This window comes from Cervus elaphus, chromosome 8 (genome assembly GCF_910594005.1).
Source record: "Cervus elaphus chromosome 8, mCerEla1.1, whole genome shotgun sequence".
NCBI classification, from domain to species: domain Eukaryota; kingdom Metazoa; phylum Chordata; class Mammalia; order Artiodactyla; family Cervidae; genus Cervus; species Cervus elaphus.
This window is the reverse complement of record NC_057822.1, coordinates 13,994,665-14,018,234: the sequence shown is the minus strand read 5'-3', so window position 1 is coordinate 14,018,234 and position 23,570 is coordinate 13,994,665. Positions and strand designations below refer to the sequence as shown.

Sequence of the window (23,570 nt, the reverse complement as noted above, 5' to 3'; positions counted from 1 at the left end):
TCAGACTCGGCTTTGAGGAAAGCCCGGCTCTGCAGAGGGAAAAGCAGGAGAAGTCACTGAGGAATTCATTAATTCAAATTATTAAAATCATTTCATTCCTATGTTTTTAAACCTGAGAAGAATTCATGAAGGAGAAAATAATTTTTTCAAACAGTTTGGAAGGCTCAGCAGTCTCCCCACCCCTGCCTCCCAGTTCTCTCTCCTTAGAGACAACAAATTCTGCCAGTTGTTATTTTTGTAGAGCCATTCAGTTCCTACTGGGCTTCCCTGGTGGCTCAGTGGTAAAGAATCTGCTTGCCAATGCAAGAGATGCTGGAGACACGGGTTCAATCCCTGGGTCGGGAAGCTCCCCTGGAGGAGGAAATGAAAACCCACTCCAGCATTCTTGCCTGAAAAATTCCATGGACAGAGGAGGCTGCCGGGCTAGAGTCCATGGGGTCACAGAGAGTCAGACAGCAATTTGAGCACACATGCAAAGTTCCTACGGCACTGCAGGGAGCACGTCTGTGACTGAGGAAGTAGGCCTTGTTCCTTGTTAGAGGCACTGAGAAGAGCGCTTTTCTCACTGTTTGAGAAAGGTAACCAACTTGGATTTGGGAGTGCTGGGTCAAATGCCTTAAATATCAGTGATTCCCTGTAGGCCAGGAACCGACCTCAGGATTTTACGTGCATTATTTTCCTTAAGGAGGAGACTCTTGAGAGTCCCTTGGACAGCAAGGAGATCCAACCAGTCAATCCTAAAGGAAATCAACCCTGAAGATTCATTGGAAGGACTGATGCTAAAGCTGAAGCTCTTATACTTTGGCCACTTAATTCGAAGAGCTGACTCATTGGAGAAGACCCTGATGCTGGGAAAGATTGAGGGCAGGAGAAGAAGGGGGCAACAGAGGATGAGATGGTTGGATGGCATCATTGACTCAATGGACATGAGTCTGAACAAACTCTGAGAGATAGTGAAGGACAGGGAAGCCTGGAGTGCTGTAGTTCACGGGGTCGCAGGGAGCTGGACACGACCGAGTGACTGAGTAGCAACAACAGTCTCAGTTAATCTTTCAATGAACCTTTTTACAGAGAGCAAAACCAGGCCGAGAGATTTAGATATTACCTGGGGTGGGGGTGGTGTGGGGCTCACACAGCTAAAGGAATGAAACCAGGGTTTTGAATTCAGGTTTCAAACCCTTGGTCTTAAACACTGTTTGGAGGACCAACCACTCAGTCACTGGGCATTTGGAGAAAAACTCTTCATCACCTGCACTTCTTGGGCCTCCATCACACTTGGTGGAAACCACGCATTCGTTGTCTTTTTCCCCCTTGAGAGCTTTGTGAGGGCATGTCTGCATCTTGTCCTCCGCTGTAGACGGGGCACGTGCCCTTGGGACGGACAGTGGGCACCCAAAAAAGGACTCCTCCATTGGGATTTGGACAGAATCTAGGAAAGGTGAAATCCCATAAATGTTGCAGTTCCTCAGCCCAGTAATTTTTTTAGAATTGTTTTAATTTTTAAAAATTTATTTATGTATTTATTTATGGCTGTGCTGGGTCTTCATTGCTGCAGGGGCTTTTTCTAGTTGGGGTGAGTGGGGGCTACTCTCAAGTGGCAGTGCGTGGGCTTCTTATCATGGGGGCTTCTCTTGGTGGGGAGTGTGGGCTCCAGAGTGTGTGGGCTTCAGTAGTTGCTGTTCATAGGTCTACTTGCCCCACGGCACAGGAAACCCTCCCGGACCAGGGAGGAACCTGTGTCCCATGAACCGGCAGGCAGATGCTCAACCACTGGACTATCAGTGAAGTCCCTAGAATTGTTTTAATTTTTAATAAGTGTTTCCTAATTACAGACGGATGTATGCTCAATACAGTTCAGAAAATAATTTAAAAAAATCTAAATATCCGTAATTGCATCACCAGGAAAAAATCCTTAACCTTTCCCTCATCTTGTCTGCCCATTTTATATACACATATGTATATATACACACACACGTATATATATGTACATATTATATGTTATAAATAACATCATATGAACTTCTCAGGTGGTGCTAGTGGTAAAGAACCTGCCTGCCAATGCAGAAGACATAAGAGATGCGGGTTCGATCCCTGGGTTGGGAAGATCTCCTGGAGGAGGGAATGGCAACCCACTTCAGTATTCTTGCCTGGAGAATCCCATGGACAGAGGAGCCTGGTGGGCTATGGTCCATAGGGTCTCACAGTCAGACACCACTGAAGTGGCTTAGCACACACGCATGCACATTACATCATATATATAAAATGTAGGCAGGCAAGGTCATTATATATATTTATGTATAATAATATATGATGTGTATGTATATATATAATATGTATCTACCTATCTATCTATACATCACTGACCATTGCTCTCCCATTTCCCCCTGTTAAATAGGCTGAATAATCTCCACTTGTAGGGCTCCAAGGAGGTCCCTGGGGGATTTTTGCCAGCATAGTGCTAGACCCACACTGGCTTGCTTCTTCTACATGAAAGGAAAAAGATGGCAGTATTTCAGGGAATTCAGGGATCCTGGCCTGCCTTGTGTTTTAGCACACAGGAGCCTCCAGCCTTATCCATTACTCTGCTGTGCTGACTGAAGGGTCATCAGTGACCGCTGGGTCACAGAAGGATCCTCAGGAGCCCTCACTCTGGAAGAGACACGGTGTTCCCAAGGGACCCACATGTCTGCTCCCTGCGGTCTTTCTAATCTCACAGTAAACAAACATCTTGACCTCCTGTTTCTCTACAGTTTCCCTTGCTTTTGGTTACTGTGGGTCAGTCCTCTGGAGATAGAACACTTCTGGGGCACTCACAGACTTTAGCTTCTACTTTTGCAGAGTGGAGCCAGCCTGAACACCTGCCAGTGTCCCTACAGATTCACTGTCTTCTCTCTGAGCCCCAGGAACATTCACAGCTACAGCGCTGTTACATTTCTGCTTAAACTATTCACTGTCCATCCTGGAGGAGGGTTATGCCACGTCTCTGTTCTGTTGAATTCAGGAGTGGCCACAAGATGTGATTTGGTCAATAAAACGTTGGTGCCAATGGCCATGTCACTTGTAAACAGATGTTTTCAGCCAGCTTGTGGTCTGCTGTCTTTTTCTTTCTTTCTACCAAGAGTCCAGCAACGTCCCCGAGAGGGTTTGCCCCTTCAGCCTGGACTGACAATAACACGGAGTAGGCACAAGCTGACCTAAGGTGACATTTGACATGAGTGAGAAGTCCTTATTTGTCAGAGAAAAAAGAAACTGTCCCTAACATCTTGAGGTCATTTGTTACTACAGCATAATTGAGTCCATCCTGCATATCTGTTACACTGGCCTTGGGCATGTTACTTGATCTCTTTGAACTTGACCATCCCCATCTGTAAAATGGGGAAAATTGTGCTTACTTCATTTACAGGGTTTTTTGAGGCTTTTACAAGCAATGGGTTGAAAGCACCTGGCCTAGATCCTGGAACTCAGTAACTGCTTATTAAATGCTAGGTGAATCTCAACATAATCAGCAACTGGAGAAAGACCAGACACAGACTGGTATCTGGTGGCCTTCCCTTAAAAAGCCAGATAGAACACTGGTTTCACAATAGCACTATTCACAATAGCTAAAAGATAGGACAAGCCAAATACCCATAAATGGATGAATAAGTAAACAAAATGTGATGTAGACATACAATGGCATATTATTCAGCCTAAAAAAGAAGGAAATTTGGACACAGGCTGCAGTGTGTATGAACCTTGAAGACATTATGCTAAATGAGATAAACCAGACACAAAAGACCAAATAATGTAGGAGTCTCCTTATGTGACTACTAGAGTAGTCAATTTATAAGACAGAAAGTAAAGTGGAGGTTACCCAGGGTTGGAAGGAGAGGGTTGGGGAAATTCAATGGGTGTAGAGTATGAGTTTGTGAAGATGAAAAAGTTCTGGACATGGAAGGTGGTGGTGGTTACTCAACAATGTGAATGTACTCAATACCACTGAGTGAATGAGTGAGTGAAAGTTGCTCAGTCGTGTCCCACTCTTTGCGACCCCATGGTATATACAGTCCATGGAATTCTCCAGGCCAGAATACTGGAGTGGGTAGCCTTTCCCTTCTCCAGGGGATCTTCCCAACCCAGGGATCAAACACAGATCTCCTGCATTGCAGGAGGATTCTTTACCAGCTGAGCCACGAGGGAAGCCCTAATACCACTGAACTATACACTTAAAATGGTTAAAATGATAAATTTTATATTACGTGTATTTTATCACAATTTTATTTACTTTTTAAAAATTGAATCATTTGTCATTGTATTATTGAGTTGTAGAGTTCCTTATATACCTGAATATGATATGATATATACCCTTATCAGACATATGATTTGCAGTTACCTTCTACCATCCTGTATATCATCTTTTCCACCTGAACTCTTGTTTAATCAATATTTTTTGTTTTGTTTTTTTAATTTTAATCAGTACTTTTTAATTGAAGTATAATGTTCTTGCCTGGAAAATCCTATGGACAGAGGAACCTGACAGGCTACAGTCCATAGGGTTGCAGAGTCAGACGCAATGGAGACCGAATACCACCTATAGTTGACTTACAATGTTGTGTTAACTTCTGCTGTACTGCAAAATGATTCAGTTATACAAATATATACATTCTCTTTTATTTATTTATTTTTTAATTTTTTTTAAAGGACGGGCGAGAGAGTAGTCTGAATTGGGTTATGAGGCCCCCACGCAGGGTACCTCACCTCAGCCATTGAACTCACTTCGCTGGCCGTCAGTCTGTTCCAAGCTCTGGCTAAGGAGGCATCCGCCAGGCCCCTCCGCAAGGGTGGGGTCCATGGCATCTCCTGCCCAGTCTACCCTTGCACGGAGCCCGTTCTCTGGGAACTCACCTCCCCGAAGCTCAGGGAGGGCCCTGTTAGGGCCGCTCTATGGCCCTAGTCTCAGACCTTCCCAAGGGACATTGGATAGAGTGACTAAGCGCACTCAGTTCGTAGCCCCACTATACATTCTCTTTTAAATATTCTTTTCCATTATGGTTTATCACAGGATATTGAATATAGTCCCAGGTGCTATAGAGTCGGACCTTGTGGTTTTATCCATTCTATATGTGATAGTTTGCATCTGCTAACTTCAGCCTCTTACTCCATCCTTCCCCCAACTCCCTCCTCCTTGACAACCACCAGTCTGTTCTCTATGTCCGTAATTCTGTTTATATTTCATAGATAGGTTCATTTGTTTAATATTTTATTTTCATTTATTTTTAAATTGGAGTATAATTGCTTTACAATATTGTATTAGTTTCTGCTGTATAACAGTGTGAATCAGCTATATGTATTGTGTTGTATTTTAGATTTCCCATATAACTATTTTATCACAATTCTGCAAAGCTGGATAAAGCTTCCTTTTCCTTAAAAAAAAAAAACAAAAGCCCTCATTCTTTTTTTTTAGTCTGCTTTATGTTGGGCAGACCTCATTTGGAGTCTTCTCTTGCTCTGGGCCACAAAATTTTATCTTTTCCTTTATTATTATTTTTATTACACACATCACACATGGTCATCATTAAAAAAATTAAAATGCAGATAAGCAGAAAGAAAAGAAATTTACTCATGAACTCACCCTGCAAGGATAACCACTGTTAACGGTTTGGTGTATCTCATTCCAAACAGTTTTCTAAGCACTTACACATATAATTACACATGCATCTATATGCATTTAGACAAACTTACATTTAAACATAAAATCAGGTCGTATTATATATACTGACATAAAAACCTGCTTTTTAAAATACAAAATAATAAACACATGAACAGTTTTCCACATTAACAAGTGTAGATATGCATTATAATTTTATTTTTACTATTAACTTTTTGCATTGAATTTTATTTTTAAATTTAATTTTATTTTAAAAAATCATTTATTTTGGCTGCAGTGGGTCTTCATTGCTTCACAGGGGCTTTCTCTAGTTGCAGTAAGTGGAGGCTACACTCTAGTTTCACTTTGCAGGCTTCTCTTTGGGGTGGCTTTTCTTGTTGCAGATCACGGGCTCTAAGGCACTTGGGCTTCAGTAGTTGTAGCACGTGGACTCAGTAGCTGTGGTTCGCTGTGCATAGGCTTAGATGCTCTGTGGCATGTGGTGTCTTTCTGGACCAGGGATAGAACTGCTGTCTCCTGCGTTGGCAGGTGGATTCTTTACCACTGAGCCACCAGGGAAACCATGGATGTAACATCTTTATTTAACCAATTCCCCGTTGATCCACATTAGGTTGTCCAGTTGTTTTTGTTAATATAAGCAAGCCTGTGGCAAATGTAATAATAATGGTATAACTTATTATTTCCTATACCAGATTCTATGCTAAACTCTTTACAAGTTATTATTTAATCTTCACAGGAATCCTAGAAAGTAATACATTTATAATCTCTGTTTTATAGGTGAGGAGACTGCAATTCACAAAGGTTAAGTCACTTGTCTATATCATCCAGCAAGTGACTTTCAACACTGAATGGAGCTCTACCTGGTATATTGCAGTCCATCCTCTTTCCTCTAAATTGTGCTGTGTCCCAACTCCTGAAATAGGGCTCCTTAAATTCCCTCTCTTGTGGCCACAGAATGGGAGGTATTTGTGGGTAAGGAGCCTGCAAAGTCCCCCATCTAACTCTTTTGAAACCTAAATGAAGCCAAAAATTTGCACACCCATTTTCCCTTACAAAAGTTTACATACTCGCCAACAAGCATACCATGTCTTCTCTGGGGGCTGTCCAGGAGGTCTTCTTAGATCTAGGTCATCGCTGTCAGGGAGCAGACCCAGAACTGCCTGAGGTCATGTGCTCTTGATCTGCAAGTTTGTCTATTGTCTGCTCAACCCCAAGAGACACACTGGGTGCTCTCCAAGTTTCTCTCTAGCTGAGGCTTAGAGATTGGCCAACCCAACCCAGAGTCTTGTGCTTCCTTGCCAAACAAAGCAGGTGTTCCTGTGGGTCCAGGCCTTTGGGCTCCCTGTGTACAAGTAGCAGCCACTGAGGGTTGATTTTTTGTCAGCTAGCTACTTGGGTAACTGCTCCTCTAGATACAGAGCCTGCTTCCCCTTGTTTGTACAAGGGGAAGTTAAAACGCGCGTGTTAAAAGGCAAGTTAAAATTACAAGTTAAAAAGCATGTTGTTAGGTTAATACAAATTTAGAATTGTTACATCTTCCTGGTAAATTGGATTTTTATCATTATGAAATGACCACATCTCCCTATTATGAAATGTTTTTGACTTCAAAGTAATTTTATTATGATATTCTGTAACTAATGTAGCCATGTCAGCTTTCTTTTGTTTCAGTTCAGTTCAGTTGCTCAGTCATGTCCAACTCTTTGCGACCCCATGGACTGCTGTACGCCAGGCTTCCCTGTCCATCAGCAACTCCTGGAGCTTACTCAAACTCATGTCCATTGAGTCGGTGATGCCATCCAAACATCTCATCCTCTGTTGTCCCCTTCTCCCGCCTTCAATCTTTCCTAGTCTCAGGGTCTTTTCCAGTGAGTCAGTTCTTCACATCAGATGGCCAAAGTATTGGAGTTTCAGCTTTAGCATCAGTCCTTCCAATGAATATTCAGGACTGATTTCCTTTAGGGTGGACTGGTTTGATCTCCTTACAGTCCAAGGGACTCTCAAGAATCTTCTCCAACACTGCAGTTCAAAAGCAGCAATTCTTCGGCACTCAGCTTTCTTTATAGTCCAACTCTCACATCTATACATGACCACAGGAAAAACCATAGCTTTGACTAGATGGACCTTTGTTGGTAAAGTAATGTCTCTGCTTTTTAATATGCTATCTAGAGTCATAGCTTTTCTTCCAAGGAGTAAGTATCTTTTAATTTCATGGATGCAGTCACCATCTGCAGTGATTTTGGAGCCCCCCCCCCAAAATAAAGTCTCTCACTGTTTCCATTGTTTCCCTATCTATTTGCCATGAAGTGATGGGACTGGATGCCATGATCTTAGTTTTCTGAATGTTGAGTATTAAGCCAACTTTTTCACTCTCCTTTTTCACTTTCATTAAGAGGCTCTTTAGTTCTTCCCTTCCTGCCTTAAGGATGGTGTTATCTGCATATCTGAGGTTATTGATGTTTCTTCTGGAAATGTTGATTCCATCTTGTGCTTCATCCAGCCCAGCATTTTGCATGATGTTATAGAAGTTAAATAAGCAAGGTGACAATATACAGCCTTGTATACTGAATATTGTATATTGAAAGGAAATATACTCCTTTCCTGATTTGGAACCAGTCTGTTGTTTCATGTCCAGTTCTAACTGTTTTTTCTTGACCTGCATACAGATTTCTCAGGAGGCAGGTCAGGTGGTCTGCTATTCCCATCTCTTGAAGAATTTTCCACAGTTTGTTGTGATCCACACAGTCAAAGGCTTTAGCGTAGTCAGTAAAGCAGAAGTAGATGTTTTTCTGGAACTCTCTTGCTTTTTCGATGATCCAATGGATGTCAGCAATTTGATCTCTGGTTCCTCTGCCTTTTCTAAACCCAGCTTGTACATCTGGAAGTTCATGGTTCATGTACTGTTGAAGCCTATGTACTGTCAACTGTGTCTCTTACAACTCCTGCATTGGCAGGCAGGTTCTTTACCACTAATGCCACCTGGGAAGCCCATAGGCAATATATAGTCGAATTTTTATTATCCACTCTGGCAATCTTTGCCTTTCAAATGAAATATGTATTTTTAAACCTTAAGATAAGCTTATCACTAGTTACAGCCAGCATTCGTTTGGCTTCATTTGGCTTCCTTGGTAGCTTAGACTGTAAAGAATCTCCCTGAAATGCAGGAGACCAGGGTTCGGTCCGTGGGTCAGGAAGATCCCTTGGAGTAGGGAGTGGCAACCCATTTCAGTATACTTGCCTGGAAATTCCATGGACAGAGGAGCCTTGTGGGCTACAGTCTATGGGGTTGCAAAGAGTCAGGCATGACTGAGTGACTAACACACACAAACACACACACACACGGGATCATTTTTTGTCTGCCTGTAATATATTTAGAATGTCTTCAGTATATTTGATTTACTAGTGACAAATTGTTTCAGTTTTGTTTGTCTGAAAATGTCACCTTTATGGTTGCTTTTCTCCCCAGTGTCTAACATGTTGGAAGAGAACAAATGTCAATTCAAAATTTTACACTTAGCGAAATTATCCTTCAAGAATGAAGATAAAATGAAGACATATCATTCCACTGAACTCTTGGTTCTTTTCATTCTGAACCTGCTCTTCCCTGGCAATCCCAATAATTTGGGCAGGGAGCACAAAAATATTGAGGTTATCTAAGATTCATCTTCTTTTTACTTCATCTCATATCCTGTTTTTTGTTAAGTCTTGTAAACTCTATTACAATCTAACCACTTTTCCTGCTTCCACTTCTACTATGTTTGCTTAAACTACCATAATCTCTCACCCAATTGGTGTCTCTGCTTCCTGTCTTACTACCCACATGATGTCGACACAACATCCTTTTATAATGCAAAGGAGATATTGCTATTTTCCTGCTCAGAACCCTCCAATGTCTTCCTGTCACATTTAGCATAAAATGCATAGTATCCGTGCATGATGTCCATGATGCAGGCTTCCCTGCCTCTCTCACTTCATTTCCACACCCCCCTCACCCTGTACCTCGTTCACTGAGCTCTAGCCACAGCGGACTCCTGTCATTCCTCAATTATGCCCGGTTTGCTTTCATCTCAGCATCCTCCCACATGCTCCTCCTTCTGCCTGGAGTCCTCCCCTAGACTGAGCTTGCTCCCTCCCTCACTTCATTCCCACCTCTGCCCAAATGTTAACTCATCTTCAGTGAGGGCTTCCCTTGAACTCCCTTTCTAAAATAAAGTCCTCTCACTCGCTATCCTCTTCTCTGCTTAGATTTTTGTCATAACAATGATGACTATCTGACCTTACTTCAAAAGGGCTAGAGTGTAAACTTCAGGGGCACAGTAACTTTATTTTATTCACTGTATTCATCCCTAGTGTCTCAAACCATCCCTGGCAGAGAGGAAATTGTCAATAAATACCTGCTGAATAAATGGATCTTCACAGTTGTCTATTTTGTAATGAGAATGCATATTAAAATATTTTAATACAAATGTAGCCCATGTATCTAATCTCATCAGTTTGTTACTACAAAGTTGGGTTTAATTGCCTGATTGCTTTTTCATATTCAACTTATAATGACTTTACATTCCATTCATGTGATGGCAAATCCTGTCTTTCCTCAAAGGGCCCTGCAGTTATCTCTGGGGGTCCCAACAGAAGAGCTACTGGAGTGATCTACTAGAGTTGGCATGTAGAACCTCCCAAGAGCTGATAGTTAAATATTCAAGAATTCTGCGAGCTGGTTGTTACACTGTGGTAGCTTGAAATTGAGTTACAGGGGAAATATTTATACCCTGGAAATCAGAGAATGCTATAAATCAAAAATTTTTTTTAATAATTAAAATATTTATTTATTTGGGTCTTAGTTATAGCACGCAGGATCTTCGTTGCAGTGCACAGACTCTCTAGTTGTGATGCGCAGGCTCAGTAGTTGTGGCTCGGGGTCTTAGTTGCTCCCTGGCATGTGGGGTCTTAGTTCCCTGACCAGGAATCAAACCCATGTCCCCTGCCTTGCAAGGCAGATTCTTAACTACTGGACCACCAGGCAAGTCCCTAGGGTGCTTTTTTAAATTAAATTTTTTCCCCTAGAGCCAGTTTATCAGTCCAGGTTTCCCCAAACTAATTAGTAAATTACTGTCTCCAGGTGGTACCAGCTCCCCTCCTCCTGAGGCCAGGTGGAAAGCTCTTGGAGAACCCTGCCCACTCCCACTGCCCATCTGGAGAAGGCCAATGCCCTTGCCAAGGCTATATCACATACTCTCAGGGAACCAAGGGTAAAACTAAGGACTGCTTATCCAGTAGATACGGAATGAAGGGGCTCTTTGAAGATATAGGATTTCTCCAAAACCTCCCTCAGCTTCTCCTCTTACCAGCTGACTTTGAAAGCTCTTAGACCTTTTTTTTTTTTAGTCAAGTCTCCATAGTGGCAGTGCCAAAGCATGGCTTGATGACTTTATCCCTCCCGTGAAGGACTTGTAGTTGCATTTCCATACCTATTCTTCATTCTTCCTTACTATAGCTGTGATGCCAGAGCAGCAAAATGGCAGAGCAGGAGATAAAACAGGCCACCATGAGGGCACTGGAGACAAAATAAAATCCCTTGACTCGCTTAAGCGATTGTAACTGGCTTACCTGCTGCTTGACCAATTCCTAACTGAAACACTTCTCTATAATATCCATAATGTCCCCCAAACCAGTTAAGTAAAGTGTATTTTCCATGCGAGTGCAGTATCAAAACCAGAGCCCTAAGCATCCTCCCCGCAACCTGATGACTGCCTCCAGGCCACTATGCAGACTCCGGAGCTGTTCTTGCAGGTCCATCCATGTCCCTTCTGGCATGTGCTGCACCATGCCTCCCCAAGCAGAGATGCCCAGAAGCAAGGGGTATCCAGAAGGCATTTCTCCTGAACCTGCTCCCTCCACAGAGCAAGGCCTTTATGTTGAGGAAATAGCCGAGTGTGGGTTTTTAGACTTGTGGTTTCAGCCCTGATACTTAAAAGCATCTGGAGGAAAGTTATTCATTGAAATGTCAGTTTTCTTATCTGTATAATGTGGTCAATACACCCAGGCTCATAGGGTTGATTGCTGTAAAGATTAAATGAGGAAATGCCCAGAGTAAGTTCTCAGTGGGTATTGGCTCTTATAGACAGGGCTGTAATGAACCTTACGGTCCATACTTATCACAACCAATCATTTCCTTAGGATAAATTCCTAGAAGAGGAATTTCTGGGTTACAGTTTCTGCTCATTTAGAATTGTGACAGATACTGAAAATTGTTCTCCAGAAGGGTTTTTCCCATTTCTCCAGAACTTCATTATCTTTGTTGATTTTTTTAAAGGCAAAAATAGTATCTCACCTTTTCCTTATTAATTTTTAAGTCAGAAGTATCTTTAATGACTCATAAGGTCAATCGCTTTCTCACATTTGTTGATCGTTTGAATTTCTTTTGCAAATTTTCTACTTTTACCCTTTGCCTGCTTTTCTGTTGGGTCTTCAGAGGTGAGGGACACGGAAGAGCTGAAGTTGGTTTGGCTGATGCAGTGGCAGAGGAAATGACAATTAATAGATGGATCTGAGAGAAGTTTAAGTGGTTTAAGTTTACATGGTGGTTTTGATGATGGTTTGGATATGGGTAGAACAGAAGAGAAGGCAGTTAAGGATGACATCCAGGTTTCTGGTTTCTTCAGTTGATGGGAGTGGGAGTTTCTTTATTTCTTCTGGTTAGGTGTAAGTGACCTCTTCTGCAATAGGGAAGATTGGGAATGAAGATGATGCTTTTTCTTTTGGACGTTTGAGTTTGAGATGCCCTGTGGAATATCAAAGGCTAGTAAACAGTTGGGTTTGCAGGTCTGGAGCTCTGAAGACAGATGTGAGTTGTAGTTGTTGCTCTGCTCCTGGAGACCATGAAGAAGGAAGACCTAGAGAAATGGGAGACATCCCAATACTAAAAAGATGGAGAGAAAAAGATGACTGGGAAGGAGAGATGGGAAAATAAGTGAAAAACCAGGCGTTGGAGGGGCCATGGAAGCCAAGGGAAGAGAATGAATCAAGAAGGAGAAGGGAGTGAACAATGTCCAATTAAGAATAAGACAAAAGCTGAGACATGTCCGTTCAAGTTTCCACATGAGCAGGAGTAGTTTAATGGTGTGACAGTGGTGGAATCGAGCTATAGGGGGTTGCGGAATGAGGGTGAGGAGGCAGACGTCCAGTGCCAGGTCTCTATGGGTTTGGAACCGCTGAGGAAGCAAGAGTCAAGGACTGGCTGGAGTGGCCTTGCCTCTTTCCCCACACCTTCCACCAGTTCTGGATTTGGCCATTTTTTACTCTTCATCTGCCTGATAGGTTAACATGCCTTCTCATTATTTTTATTTTCACTTATTTAATTGTCAGTGCAGTTGATTGGTTATTTCTTCTTTTTAGAAAAGTCTCCTGTCCCCAGGTTGCTAGACTCAACAAATAAAAATATGCACTCCCCAGTTAATATGAACTCCAGATAAAGAAGAAATTCTTCTCTAGGATGTCCCAAATATTTCATAGGCACTCTTTGTTTTTGCTGACAAATTTCTCCCTGCCCCAAGGTGATAAAAAATATTCACCTGTTCATGTTTCTAGTACATTATCATTTCACTTAGATTTTTTTCTCATTAAATTAAAAAAACATCTTTTAATGGGTCTCAAATTCTGTGACAGCTTTTCGGTCAAGTTTTTTTTTTAAGCCATCTCATGTTTATTTTGTGAGATACAGTTCGAATTTAATTTTTTCCTAAATGGTTGGGAAGTTGTTCCAGCACTACTTATTGAATAATCTAACAATTCATCATGATTTAGAAAACTATCTTTATCACATCAATTTTTTTTTTTTTTGGCCATGCTGTATGGCTTCAGGAACTTAGTTCCCCAATCAGGGATGGAACCCAGGCCCCCTGCAGTGGAAGCACCGAGTCCTAACCACTGGACTGCCAAGGAATTCCCTCATATAAAATTCTTTTACACACTTTGGTCTCATCTTTCTATTCTGTTTCATTGTCATTTGTCTACTGTGTCCTACTAATCATTTAAAAACTTTTTTTCCTGTATTTCAGGATGCTCTGACATCTTGGGGTCTTACTAACCCTGAAGAGACTGCCTCTCCCAGGGCTAGAGAAGCTAACTCCTAGAGATGGTAAACACAAGTTGCCTGCAAGCACACATATGCAAAGGAGAGTGAAAAAGCTGGTTTAAAACACAACATTAAAAAAAATTAAGATCATGGCGTCCGGTCCCATTACTTCATGGCAAATAGAAGGGGACAAAGTGGAGGCAGTGACAGATTTTCTTTTCTTGGGCTCCAAAAACAACGGACCGTGCCTGTAGCCATGAAATTAAAAGATACTTGTTCCTTGGAAGGAAAGCCATGACAAACCTAGATAGCATGTATTAAAGCAGAGACATCACTTTGCTGACAAAGGTCCATCTAGTCAAGGCTATGGTTTTTCCAGTAGTCATGTATGGGTGTGAGAGTTGGACCCTAAAGCAGGCTCAGTGCCAAAGAATTGATGCTTTTGAACTGTGATGTTGGAGAAGACTCTTGAGAGTCCCTTGCACAGCAAGATCAAACCAGTCAATCCTAAAGAAAATCAACCCTGAATATTCATTGAAAGGACGGATGTTGAAGCTGAAACTCCAATACTTTTGCCACCTGATGTGAAGAGCTGACTCACTGGAAAAGACCCTGATGCTGTGAGAGAATGAGGGCAAAAGGAGAGGAGGGTGGCAGAGGGTGAGATGGTTAAATATTGTCACTGACCCAATGGACATGAATTTGAGCAAATTCCAGGATATAGTGAAAGAGAGAGGAACCTGGCATACTCCAGTCCATGAGGTCATGAAGAGTTGGACATGACTCAGCAACTGAACAACAAAAACAACACAAATGCAAAGCGACCAACCCAAAACCCATATCCACAATCACATTCTCTATCTACCTCTCTCACCAGACCAACATTCCTCCTGCCCTAAATTACCCTAGGGTCATGTACCAGACAACTAGGGGACCATTCCCAGAGCAGCTGAAATTTTTCAGACTGACCAATCTTAAACCTGTTTAGTTGTTTCCCTCATGAAAACCACAATAAAGGCCCTGGCCTGTGGTTTCCTCTTCCTCCTTCCTCCTGACCTGCCTGGATTTCTTCTTTACCTGTCCTGGCATGGCCTGGCATGCCCAGTCCTCTAGGGAACTGTAAATAATAAACTCTTCTTTCAAAGGCAGTTAGTTGTGCTTGCATCTATCACCCTGTCATACCTGATTAAAACAAAATCCCAGGCACATTTAAAAACATCTGTTCCAGTACCATACTGTTTTAACTTCTAAAAGGTAATATTTTAATGGATGGGCAAGTCCTTTCTCTTATTTTTCAGACTTTCCCTGAATATTATTACAGTTTTATTCTTCAAATTGTCTTTAGAATTGCTTTGTTAAATTTGAAGAAAAGGTCTTTGGGGATTCTGAGTTGGAATGTGTGAATTTTTTCATTAATTTGAGGAAAATATTTGGATTTTAAATATTGAGTGTTTCTATTTAAGAAGTTTCCAGGTTCTCTTCCATGACCCTCAATAGACTTTTTCCGCCAGAAAGTTTATTTCTAGTTACTTTATGTCTTTACTGATATTATGAATGGAACTCCTTCCCATTGTAATTTCTAATGGCTTTTTATTTGATTCTTATATATTTATTTTGTAAATTGGGCATGTTCTGGGACTCAATTTTTTAAAATTTATTTTATTGAAGTATAGTTTTTAAAAATTTGTATTGCAGTATAGTCGATTTACAATGTTGTGTAAATTTCTACTATACAGCAAAGTGATTAAGTTATACATATACATACATTCTTTTTCATATTCTTTTCCATTATGATTTATCACAAGATATTGGGTTCCTCTGGCGACTCAGACAGTAAATAATCTGCCTGCAATGCTGGAGACCTGGGTTCGATCACTGGGTAGGGAAGATCTACCTGGAGAAGGAAATGGCAACCCACTCCAGTGTTCTTGCCTGGAAAATTCCATGGACAGAAGAGTCCATGGGGTCACAAAGGGTTGAACGTGACTGAGCAACTAACACCTTACTTCACTTCACTGAATATAGGTCCCTGTGCTATACAGTAGGACCTTGCTGCTTATCCCTCCTATATGTAGCAGTTTGAATCTGCTAATCCCAAACTCCCAGTTCTACCCACCACCCCCTGCCGCATCTTGGCAACTAGAAGTATGTTCTCTATATCTGTGAGTCTTTTTTTGTTTCATAGATATATTCATTTGTACAGTATTTTACATTCCACAAGTAAGTGATATCATATGGTATTTGTCTTTCTCTTTCTGAGTTACTTCTCTTAGTATGATAATCTCTAGGCTGGACTCAATATTTTTAATGGATTTTATGGGGATTTCCAGATAAATAATCATATTAACTCTAAATAATGGTTACTTTGCCTCCTCTTTTCTAATATTTACACTCTTTTTCATGTGTTTCCCTAATCAAATTAATGAGTATTTTCAGAACTCCATTAATGAAGAGTCATGATATCATTTCTGATTTTTCTTTATATCTAGAGTTTCATTATAAAGCACAGTGCTTAAGGTTGGTTTGAGACATTTAAAAAAATTAGCCATTTGAAGGTATCATTTCTATTTTACTAAGATTTAAGATACTTAGTTATGGATATAAAATGTATCAAATGTATTTTCATTATTTTAAAATAATATATCATTTTCTTTTTCTACTTATTAATAAGATCAATTATATTCATAGATTTTCTGATATTGATCTATCTCTTTTTATTCCTATAAACAATACCCCCAAAAGCCATGATATATTTTTCTTTTAAACCAGTATTTTAGTCTATTTTTCAGAATAAATTATATTCATAGACATTAATATTGCACTATCCTAACATTCCTATAATAAATACCTCTTGATCATGGCATATTTCTCTCTTAATACACTATTAGTCCTCTTTGTTAATATTGTTAAGAGTATAAACTCAGTGTATAGCTTAATTGCACAAGAAATATCACATTTCTCATTCTGCCACAATTTTCTTCAGCAGTGTTGCATCAGTATGAGTAAGTGAAGTTGTTCTATTCTCTTCCTTTTCTACACTGTCCTTGAGTTTGGAGCACAGGGGTTTTGTAAAGAAAACCAGGAATATTTCCTTCTTTCTCTTTCCCCTGGTACAGTTGTCCCTATTAATTGACGTAACTGCCTGATATGTAGGCGGCATCATTCCCTTGTGATACCTGAGGAGACTGAGATTCAGACTTGCCATCATTAAGCCTGGTGTCAAGGTCTCTGGGAGGCAAACCTCATCAATGAAAAACACTGTAGCATGGTGGAAAAGTCTGGGCTCGAGGGCTAGGCTAACTAGCCAGTGACCTTGGGCATCCTTCCCCCCACCCCGTCATCCCCAGTTTCTTAAGAGAGTTTTAACAAGATGATTGTGAATAGAACTGAGGACAACGCCTGACGTAGAGTAAACACCAAACAGACAACATCTGAAAACCAAACTGGAACAGGACAAAATCCAGAAGACTATTGGATGAACCAGATAGAAGGCCAAGGGAGAACAGTCCTGAAGATGGCTCCTTCGAGCTGAAGAAAAGCCTCAGAAAACATCTCTGCCCACAGCAGGACCCCCGCTCTGGCACCCACGTCTCGTGTGCCTTTCAAATTCTGCATCTTTTGCCAGGAAACAGTTGCAGGGATCATTGCAACAATCATCTTTCTGCCTGGAGACCTCAGATTCTCCTAAACCAGGCCCTACGTGTGGGTCCATTGTGACCTGGGACTGCATTCGAATAAAGGCTGTTCAGCCACCAAAATAAAAGCAATTTCCATTTTTCCTGACGTGTCCTGAGTAATGTCAAAGGGGTTCAAATGAAAAAATCTCATACCTGAAATGGCCTTTCTCGACTTCACTCACACCTCCCAGTTGCCTTGAAGACTCAGCCTTCTCTCAACTTCCACCCTAGCTGGGCAAGCATCCTCTCTCTCCTTCCATCCCTTCCACCCCTGTTCCCTTCCTTCTCCACCCTATGCCCACTCACAGCACTCAGCTCTTGACAGGACCCTCCCTAGCAAGGTATTTTGTCTTGGGCTCTGATCGCTTCTCCCACAAGAAGCAGCTGCCCCTGGGATTTGTTGATGCTGTTCTCTGGTGCCCTTGAGGATGATTTTTGTCTTTAGAGAAGACTATTAAGAAAGTTTAGTTTGGGTTTTAAAAATGGAGTCAGTTTATTAAAATTACAAATTCACAGACTGTGGTTCTTTCTCAGGCTTTATGTTTAGGTTACAAATCTTATTATTCTATTTATAACCCTAACACATTTTAAGAATAATTTTTAAGGAGACTTTGAATAATGTTTGGTCCTGTTTATGAGCTCAGTTAATTAAACACCTTCACCAACGTAAACTGCATTGATAAATTTAAATAGATTTGACTTCTTTTTAAGCATTTAAATTTTCTCACTTAACAAACAAAACCTTCCTAAGTGCAAAATAATTTTTATCAATCTAGAAAATTAAACTAATAAATATGGTGAGCCAAAAACTCACTTTGATGTTCCAGCATTGTGCATTAGTTTAGTAAAATTTCTACTGACAATCATACATCTTAATCAATTACCCCATTACACATTTATGCTAGAGTTACACAGTTAATTTGTCATTCTAATAGACCAAGTGCTCTTAAACATTCCCAACACATAAAATACCAAATATGAGTAGATTTCTTCTTATCACAGCATTATTAATGTTACAGTTCTAGTTCTCTTAGACCTTTCGGCACTTAATTTTAAACAATAATAGATAATATATTGCATTTTCTATGTGCCAAATTCTGTTCTAAGTGCTTTTCATATATTATGTATTAACTCACTTAATTCTCACAAATTCTTGACCACAGACTTCAAGTGGGCTCTGAAGGCTGCCTGGCAATCACACTGTATGGCAATGGACCCTTCACTTTCACATGCTTTTAAATGACTATTTCATGCATTTTGTTTCAACCTCCCAACACCTCCTCCCCGTGTCAGCCTCAGTCAGTGACCTGTCTCACAATGATTCACTGGATTATTTCCATCAGAAACAGGCATATTGTGATTTCTCCCATCTTATAAAGTAAGACAAAAATAAATCTTTTTTAAAAGCCATATTTTCTTTGCTAACTATCAGCCCATTTTGCTTTTTTATTTTTTTGTTCTAAGTATTTGTTTGGCTTGCAATGGGTCTTAGTTGTGGCTTGAGGGCTTAGTAGTTACAGTGAGGGGGACTAGTTGTCCATGTGGGACCTTGGTTGCAGTGCATGTGGGATCTTGGTTCCCTGATCAGGGATCAAACCTGTGTTTCCTCCATTGGAAGGGGGATTCTCAACCCCTGGACCACCAAGGAAGTCTCAGATTAGCCCATTTTAAAAAACCTCACTTTTGCAACCAAATTCCTCTAAAGCGTTGTTGCCCTTGATCTCCACTCCTTTCCTCTCATCTCCTCTAAACCTGCTCCAGACATCCTTCTCTCCCAGTACTCCACTTTTGTTCATCTTTTTGGACCCATCAGCAGCATTTGATACAATTAATCACTCTCTCTTCTTGGAGACACCACTTCCAGGACCTCCTTGCTGCTGGAGTGTCCTCCTTCCTCACCACTCTCCCCAGCTCTGTCTCATTTATGGTTCCTCCTCTTTTCTTTTCTCTCACATCGAATGCCCCAGGCTTGGGCCTTGTTGTTCCTCTCTTCCCTTTGTCCTCTCATTCTCCTGATGCTTCCATCCAGTTATATGGTCTTCAATACATTTATTTACATACCTATGATTCCCAAACTATATTGTTTTCCCAATACTCTCTTTTCAACTACATGCTCACATATCCAGCCACATATTTACTCAATATTTGTACTGGGTGTCTAGCAGACATCTCAAACTGAACACATTCAAAACTGAATTCCTGATCTTTCCCTCATTCCCAAAGACTATTCCACCCAAGTCTCCCCCACCCTACCTCAGTTGATGAGCATCCTTCTAGTTTCTCAGACTGAAAACCCTGGATTCCTCTCTTTCCAACTGGGAAATTCCACTGGTTCTGTCATCAAAATACACCCAGAAAAAAAAAATATATATATGCAGAATTTGGCCATTGTTTCCCACCTCCACTGCCTCACCCTCGTCTGAACCATCGCCTATCACTTGGATTGCTGCAATAGCTTCCTTGTTGATCTCCCTGCTTCTACCTCGCCCACTGACATTCTGTGCTCAACATAGCACTGAAATGGATTAGGACACTGTGATCCCTCCCCACTACCCCCATGTCCTCAGGCTGCCTTTTGTCTGTGGCAAAACTTTAGCCAAAGAATAAGTTTAATCAGAGAAATGAGAACATGTGGAAACAAAGGAAACAGTCAAAGGAGACCAAATAATAATAATGTACTCATTAAACATAGTCAAGGACTTTTAGTTCCTTCTCAAGGGCTATACATAATATTCTGAGCCATATCCTGTGAGCTGTCTTATAGATCCTGAAAACCCCACCAGGTTGGAGAAGTTAACTTCATGATGATCAGACTGTAGCCATGACAGAAGCTGCCACAATTCTGAGAATTAGCCTCAAAGAAATGGAAACAATACAACCCTGGAACTGAAGATTAACTGTATCTAAAACAATCAACATAACACTGATTAGACCACCGATGGCCAATTTCAAGATGATGGCCAGAGCTGACTGTACTGTTTCTGCATGTGACCCCCTTCCTCTGTCTATAAAAGCTCTTACCCACTGACTGTCCATCAGTGGGGAGTCGGCCTTTGGACAGACCTCTGCCCCCTCCATCTAACACCCCTGCTCCAGGTTGCTGGCATGCAAAATAAGGCAAACTTTCCTTTCCACCAACTTGGCCTCTTTATTGGCTTTTGAACAGCGATCAGCCAGACCCCACATTTCAGTAACAGGACTAGAGGGATCCTTTTCTTTTTGGCTGGGCTGGGTCCTTGTTGCCGCGTGAGGGCTTTATTTAGTTGTGGCGAGCAGGGCTACTCTCTGTTTGCCGTGCTCAGGCTCCTCACTGCGGTGGCTTCTCTTGTTTCAGAGCACAGACTCGAGGATGCCTGAGCTCAGTCGTTGCGGCGAGTGCGCTTAGTTGTCAATAAGTAATCTGCCCTCCCAGCCGTCTCTGCGTCTTACCCTGCCCTGCTTTTTGTTCCCACAGCATTTATCAGCTCCAAAAAGACACAAAACCTACTTGCTGACTGTGTTTACTCTTTGCCCAGCTAGAGGCCAAGATCTTTGTTTTGTTCCCCAATGTCTCCTAAATGCCTAGAATGATGCCTGGCATTTGGTGGGCACTCAGGAAATACTTTTTCAATGAACAATTCCATTACAGAAGTACAATTTTAATTTGCTTCTTATAGATGAGGAACCTGGGGCACAAAGAAGAGAAGGAATCTGTCCCAGGTCACCCAGCCAATGAGTGGTGGGGCTGGGATTTGAACTGACAATCCTTGTTCCTAAAAACAACACTGAACTGCATCTTTGAGACTTAATACATGGGAAGGTCTATGTAGACTATTCCCGGGATTCAAGTTCCTTATATTATCTAATTCTTTTTACTCCCCAAAGAATGTACTCCCAGGAATTCCTTGGTGGTTCAGTGGTTAGGACTCCTCGATTTCACTGGTGCAGCCAAAAAAAAAAGTGCACGACCATTCAGGTTGAGGCTGAATTTTGCTTTCTTTTTTCTTCTTAAGATATGTAAACATGATTTTCCATTTACAGTAAAGACCTTTGAACTGGATGGGACTGTTCATTCTGTCATGTTCTTATGGTCACGTAACTCTACAGACGAAACACAAGCTCTATGAAGACGTGTTTTTGGATACTCTGTGTCTTTTATTCCTTACTGATTCCCCAATATCTAAAACAGTGCCTGGAGCAAGGTAAGTGTTCCACAGATGTTTGTCAAATGTTAGATAGATGATATTTGAGATGATAGCCAGTTAAATTTTAGCTATATTATATGGCTTTGTCTGATACAAGGTCACCATTCATCATGCCATTTTCCAGTTTATTGCACATGCTACTTGTTCCTTCCTGTTTGCACTGTCTGAAAGTCCTGGAGCACCTACAGTGGACTGTAGTCCTCCACTGGCTTTTACTTCCTTGCATAACTCCTCCCAACTCCATGTGATCTGGGTAGAGTTACCAAACATGGTGCCCCAGCCATTAAGCCATGGAGAGGTGAAGCATGGCCTGGCCCAGGCCAATTGTGGCTGGTGGACCCTGTGACTGAAGCTGGCCAATCAGCTGGGAGATTTTATTATTGTTGCTATTATTATTATAATTAACAAGATGGATGGTATACTTTCATATGTTTCACAAGGGAATGAGGTGTAGGCTGTCAGTGAGGTTGCCCCTGAGGATGTCAGTGGATCTCTTTCTGGTCACAAAGAGAGTATGTGACCTGAGGGCATGGAAGGAACATAAGAATAAAGGTAGAGAGAGGAGAGGGAGAGAGAGACCTATGCCATGTTTTAATGGCAGTTCTTTAACAGTCTTTAAAATCTTTTGATTATTGGTCAGTTCAGTTTTTCTACTTCTACTAGAGACAATTCTGGTAATTTGTTTTGATAGATTGTGATCTTCCTGTGAATTTGCACATTAGTTGCCATGATGTTATCTTGTTATTTTTAAATTCCCTTAGCTGCTTCTATATTCATATATATATTTGTGTATGTTATAGCTAATTAGACTTGCTAGTGATTTTGTACTTTAAAAAAAAGTTTTTGAAAACCCAACTTTAGTTTTTCCTTTCAACTCCTTTTTATTTCTTTCTTTGCTACTTCATTCATTTTTTATTTTATTTTTATTCATTTTCTTCACCTTTTCTTCATTTTGTTATTTCTCTAGGCCTTAGGTTGCATATTTAGCTTATTTGCATTCAGCAGTTTTTTTTAACAGTAAAATAAGTTGAAGTTATAAATTATCTTCTGAATAAAGATCACTGGTACCCCCCAGGTTTTGCTATAATGGGTTTCTCTTTCCCTTAATTTGATTATTATAATTTCTGTTTTTATTTCCTCTTAACCAGATATTGTCTTCCACCAACTTTTACTGGCTAATCCTTACTTGTTCATCAGATTCAGCTCAGACATTCCTCAGGGAAATCTTCCTGACCCCGCAAATCAGGTTAGGACTTCTTGTTGTAAACTCTTCCAGAACTGATACTTCTTAATACATCATGAATGATTATTTGTGCCGCCGTCTGTTACTTTCTCTTCCTTACCAGACTGAGCTCCTCAGTGCAGGGGCCATGTTTATCTTGTTCAGGGCTTCGATATGTATTTATTGAATGAATGACTGAAAACTGGTTATTAGGGAGAATGTGAAACAGTACAACTCTTTGGGAGGGGAACTTGAAAATACTTTTAAAAAATACCTGATTGCTTTTGCAATCACCCTTTAATCCAGCAATCCCACTTCCAGCATTTTAACCTAAAGAAGACATGCTGGAAAAAAATGCTAAAATGATTTATCGCACAAGGTTATTCATTGTGCATTATTTGAGATACAAAAGGTTGGAACCAATCCAAATGCCCATCATTAGGAGACTGGCTGAATCAGCTGTGGTCCATTCACACAGTGGAATACTCTCTGGCTGTAAAAAGAAATGTGGAAGGTCACTGCAATGGCATGATCTCCAGATGTATTGCTACGTGAAAAAGCACAACTTTGTAGAACTGAATATCTAGGATGCTATTTTCTGTGTAACAATGGGGCAGGAAGAGTTATAAATATGTATACAAACTGTTTATATTTGCAAAAAATAGTAAAAGAATAAACAAACACATAAAACCCCCTGAAAATGATGACTTTTGTGGGAAAGAATAGAGCAGAGGGACAACGATGGAAGGGGAATTTTCTTACACATAGA

General features: G+C 40.9%; 1 long non-coding RNA gene across 1 annotated transcript; it reads right to left on the bottom strand.

Annotated features, from left to right (window-relative positions):
• Positions 1-4,678: 4,678 nt before the first annotated feature.
• Positions 4,679-22,825, bottom strand: LOC122698918. Its single transcript, XR_006342454.1, has 4 exons — positions 22,814-22,825; positions 14,851-14,854; positions 11,385-11,391; positions 4,679-4,994 (listed from the first exon to the last, which is right to left on the bottom strand). It is a non-coding gene; the product is annotated as an uncharacterized LOC122698918 (long non-coding RNA).
• Between the last annotated feature and the right edge of the window lie 745 nt (positions 22,826-23,570).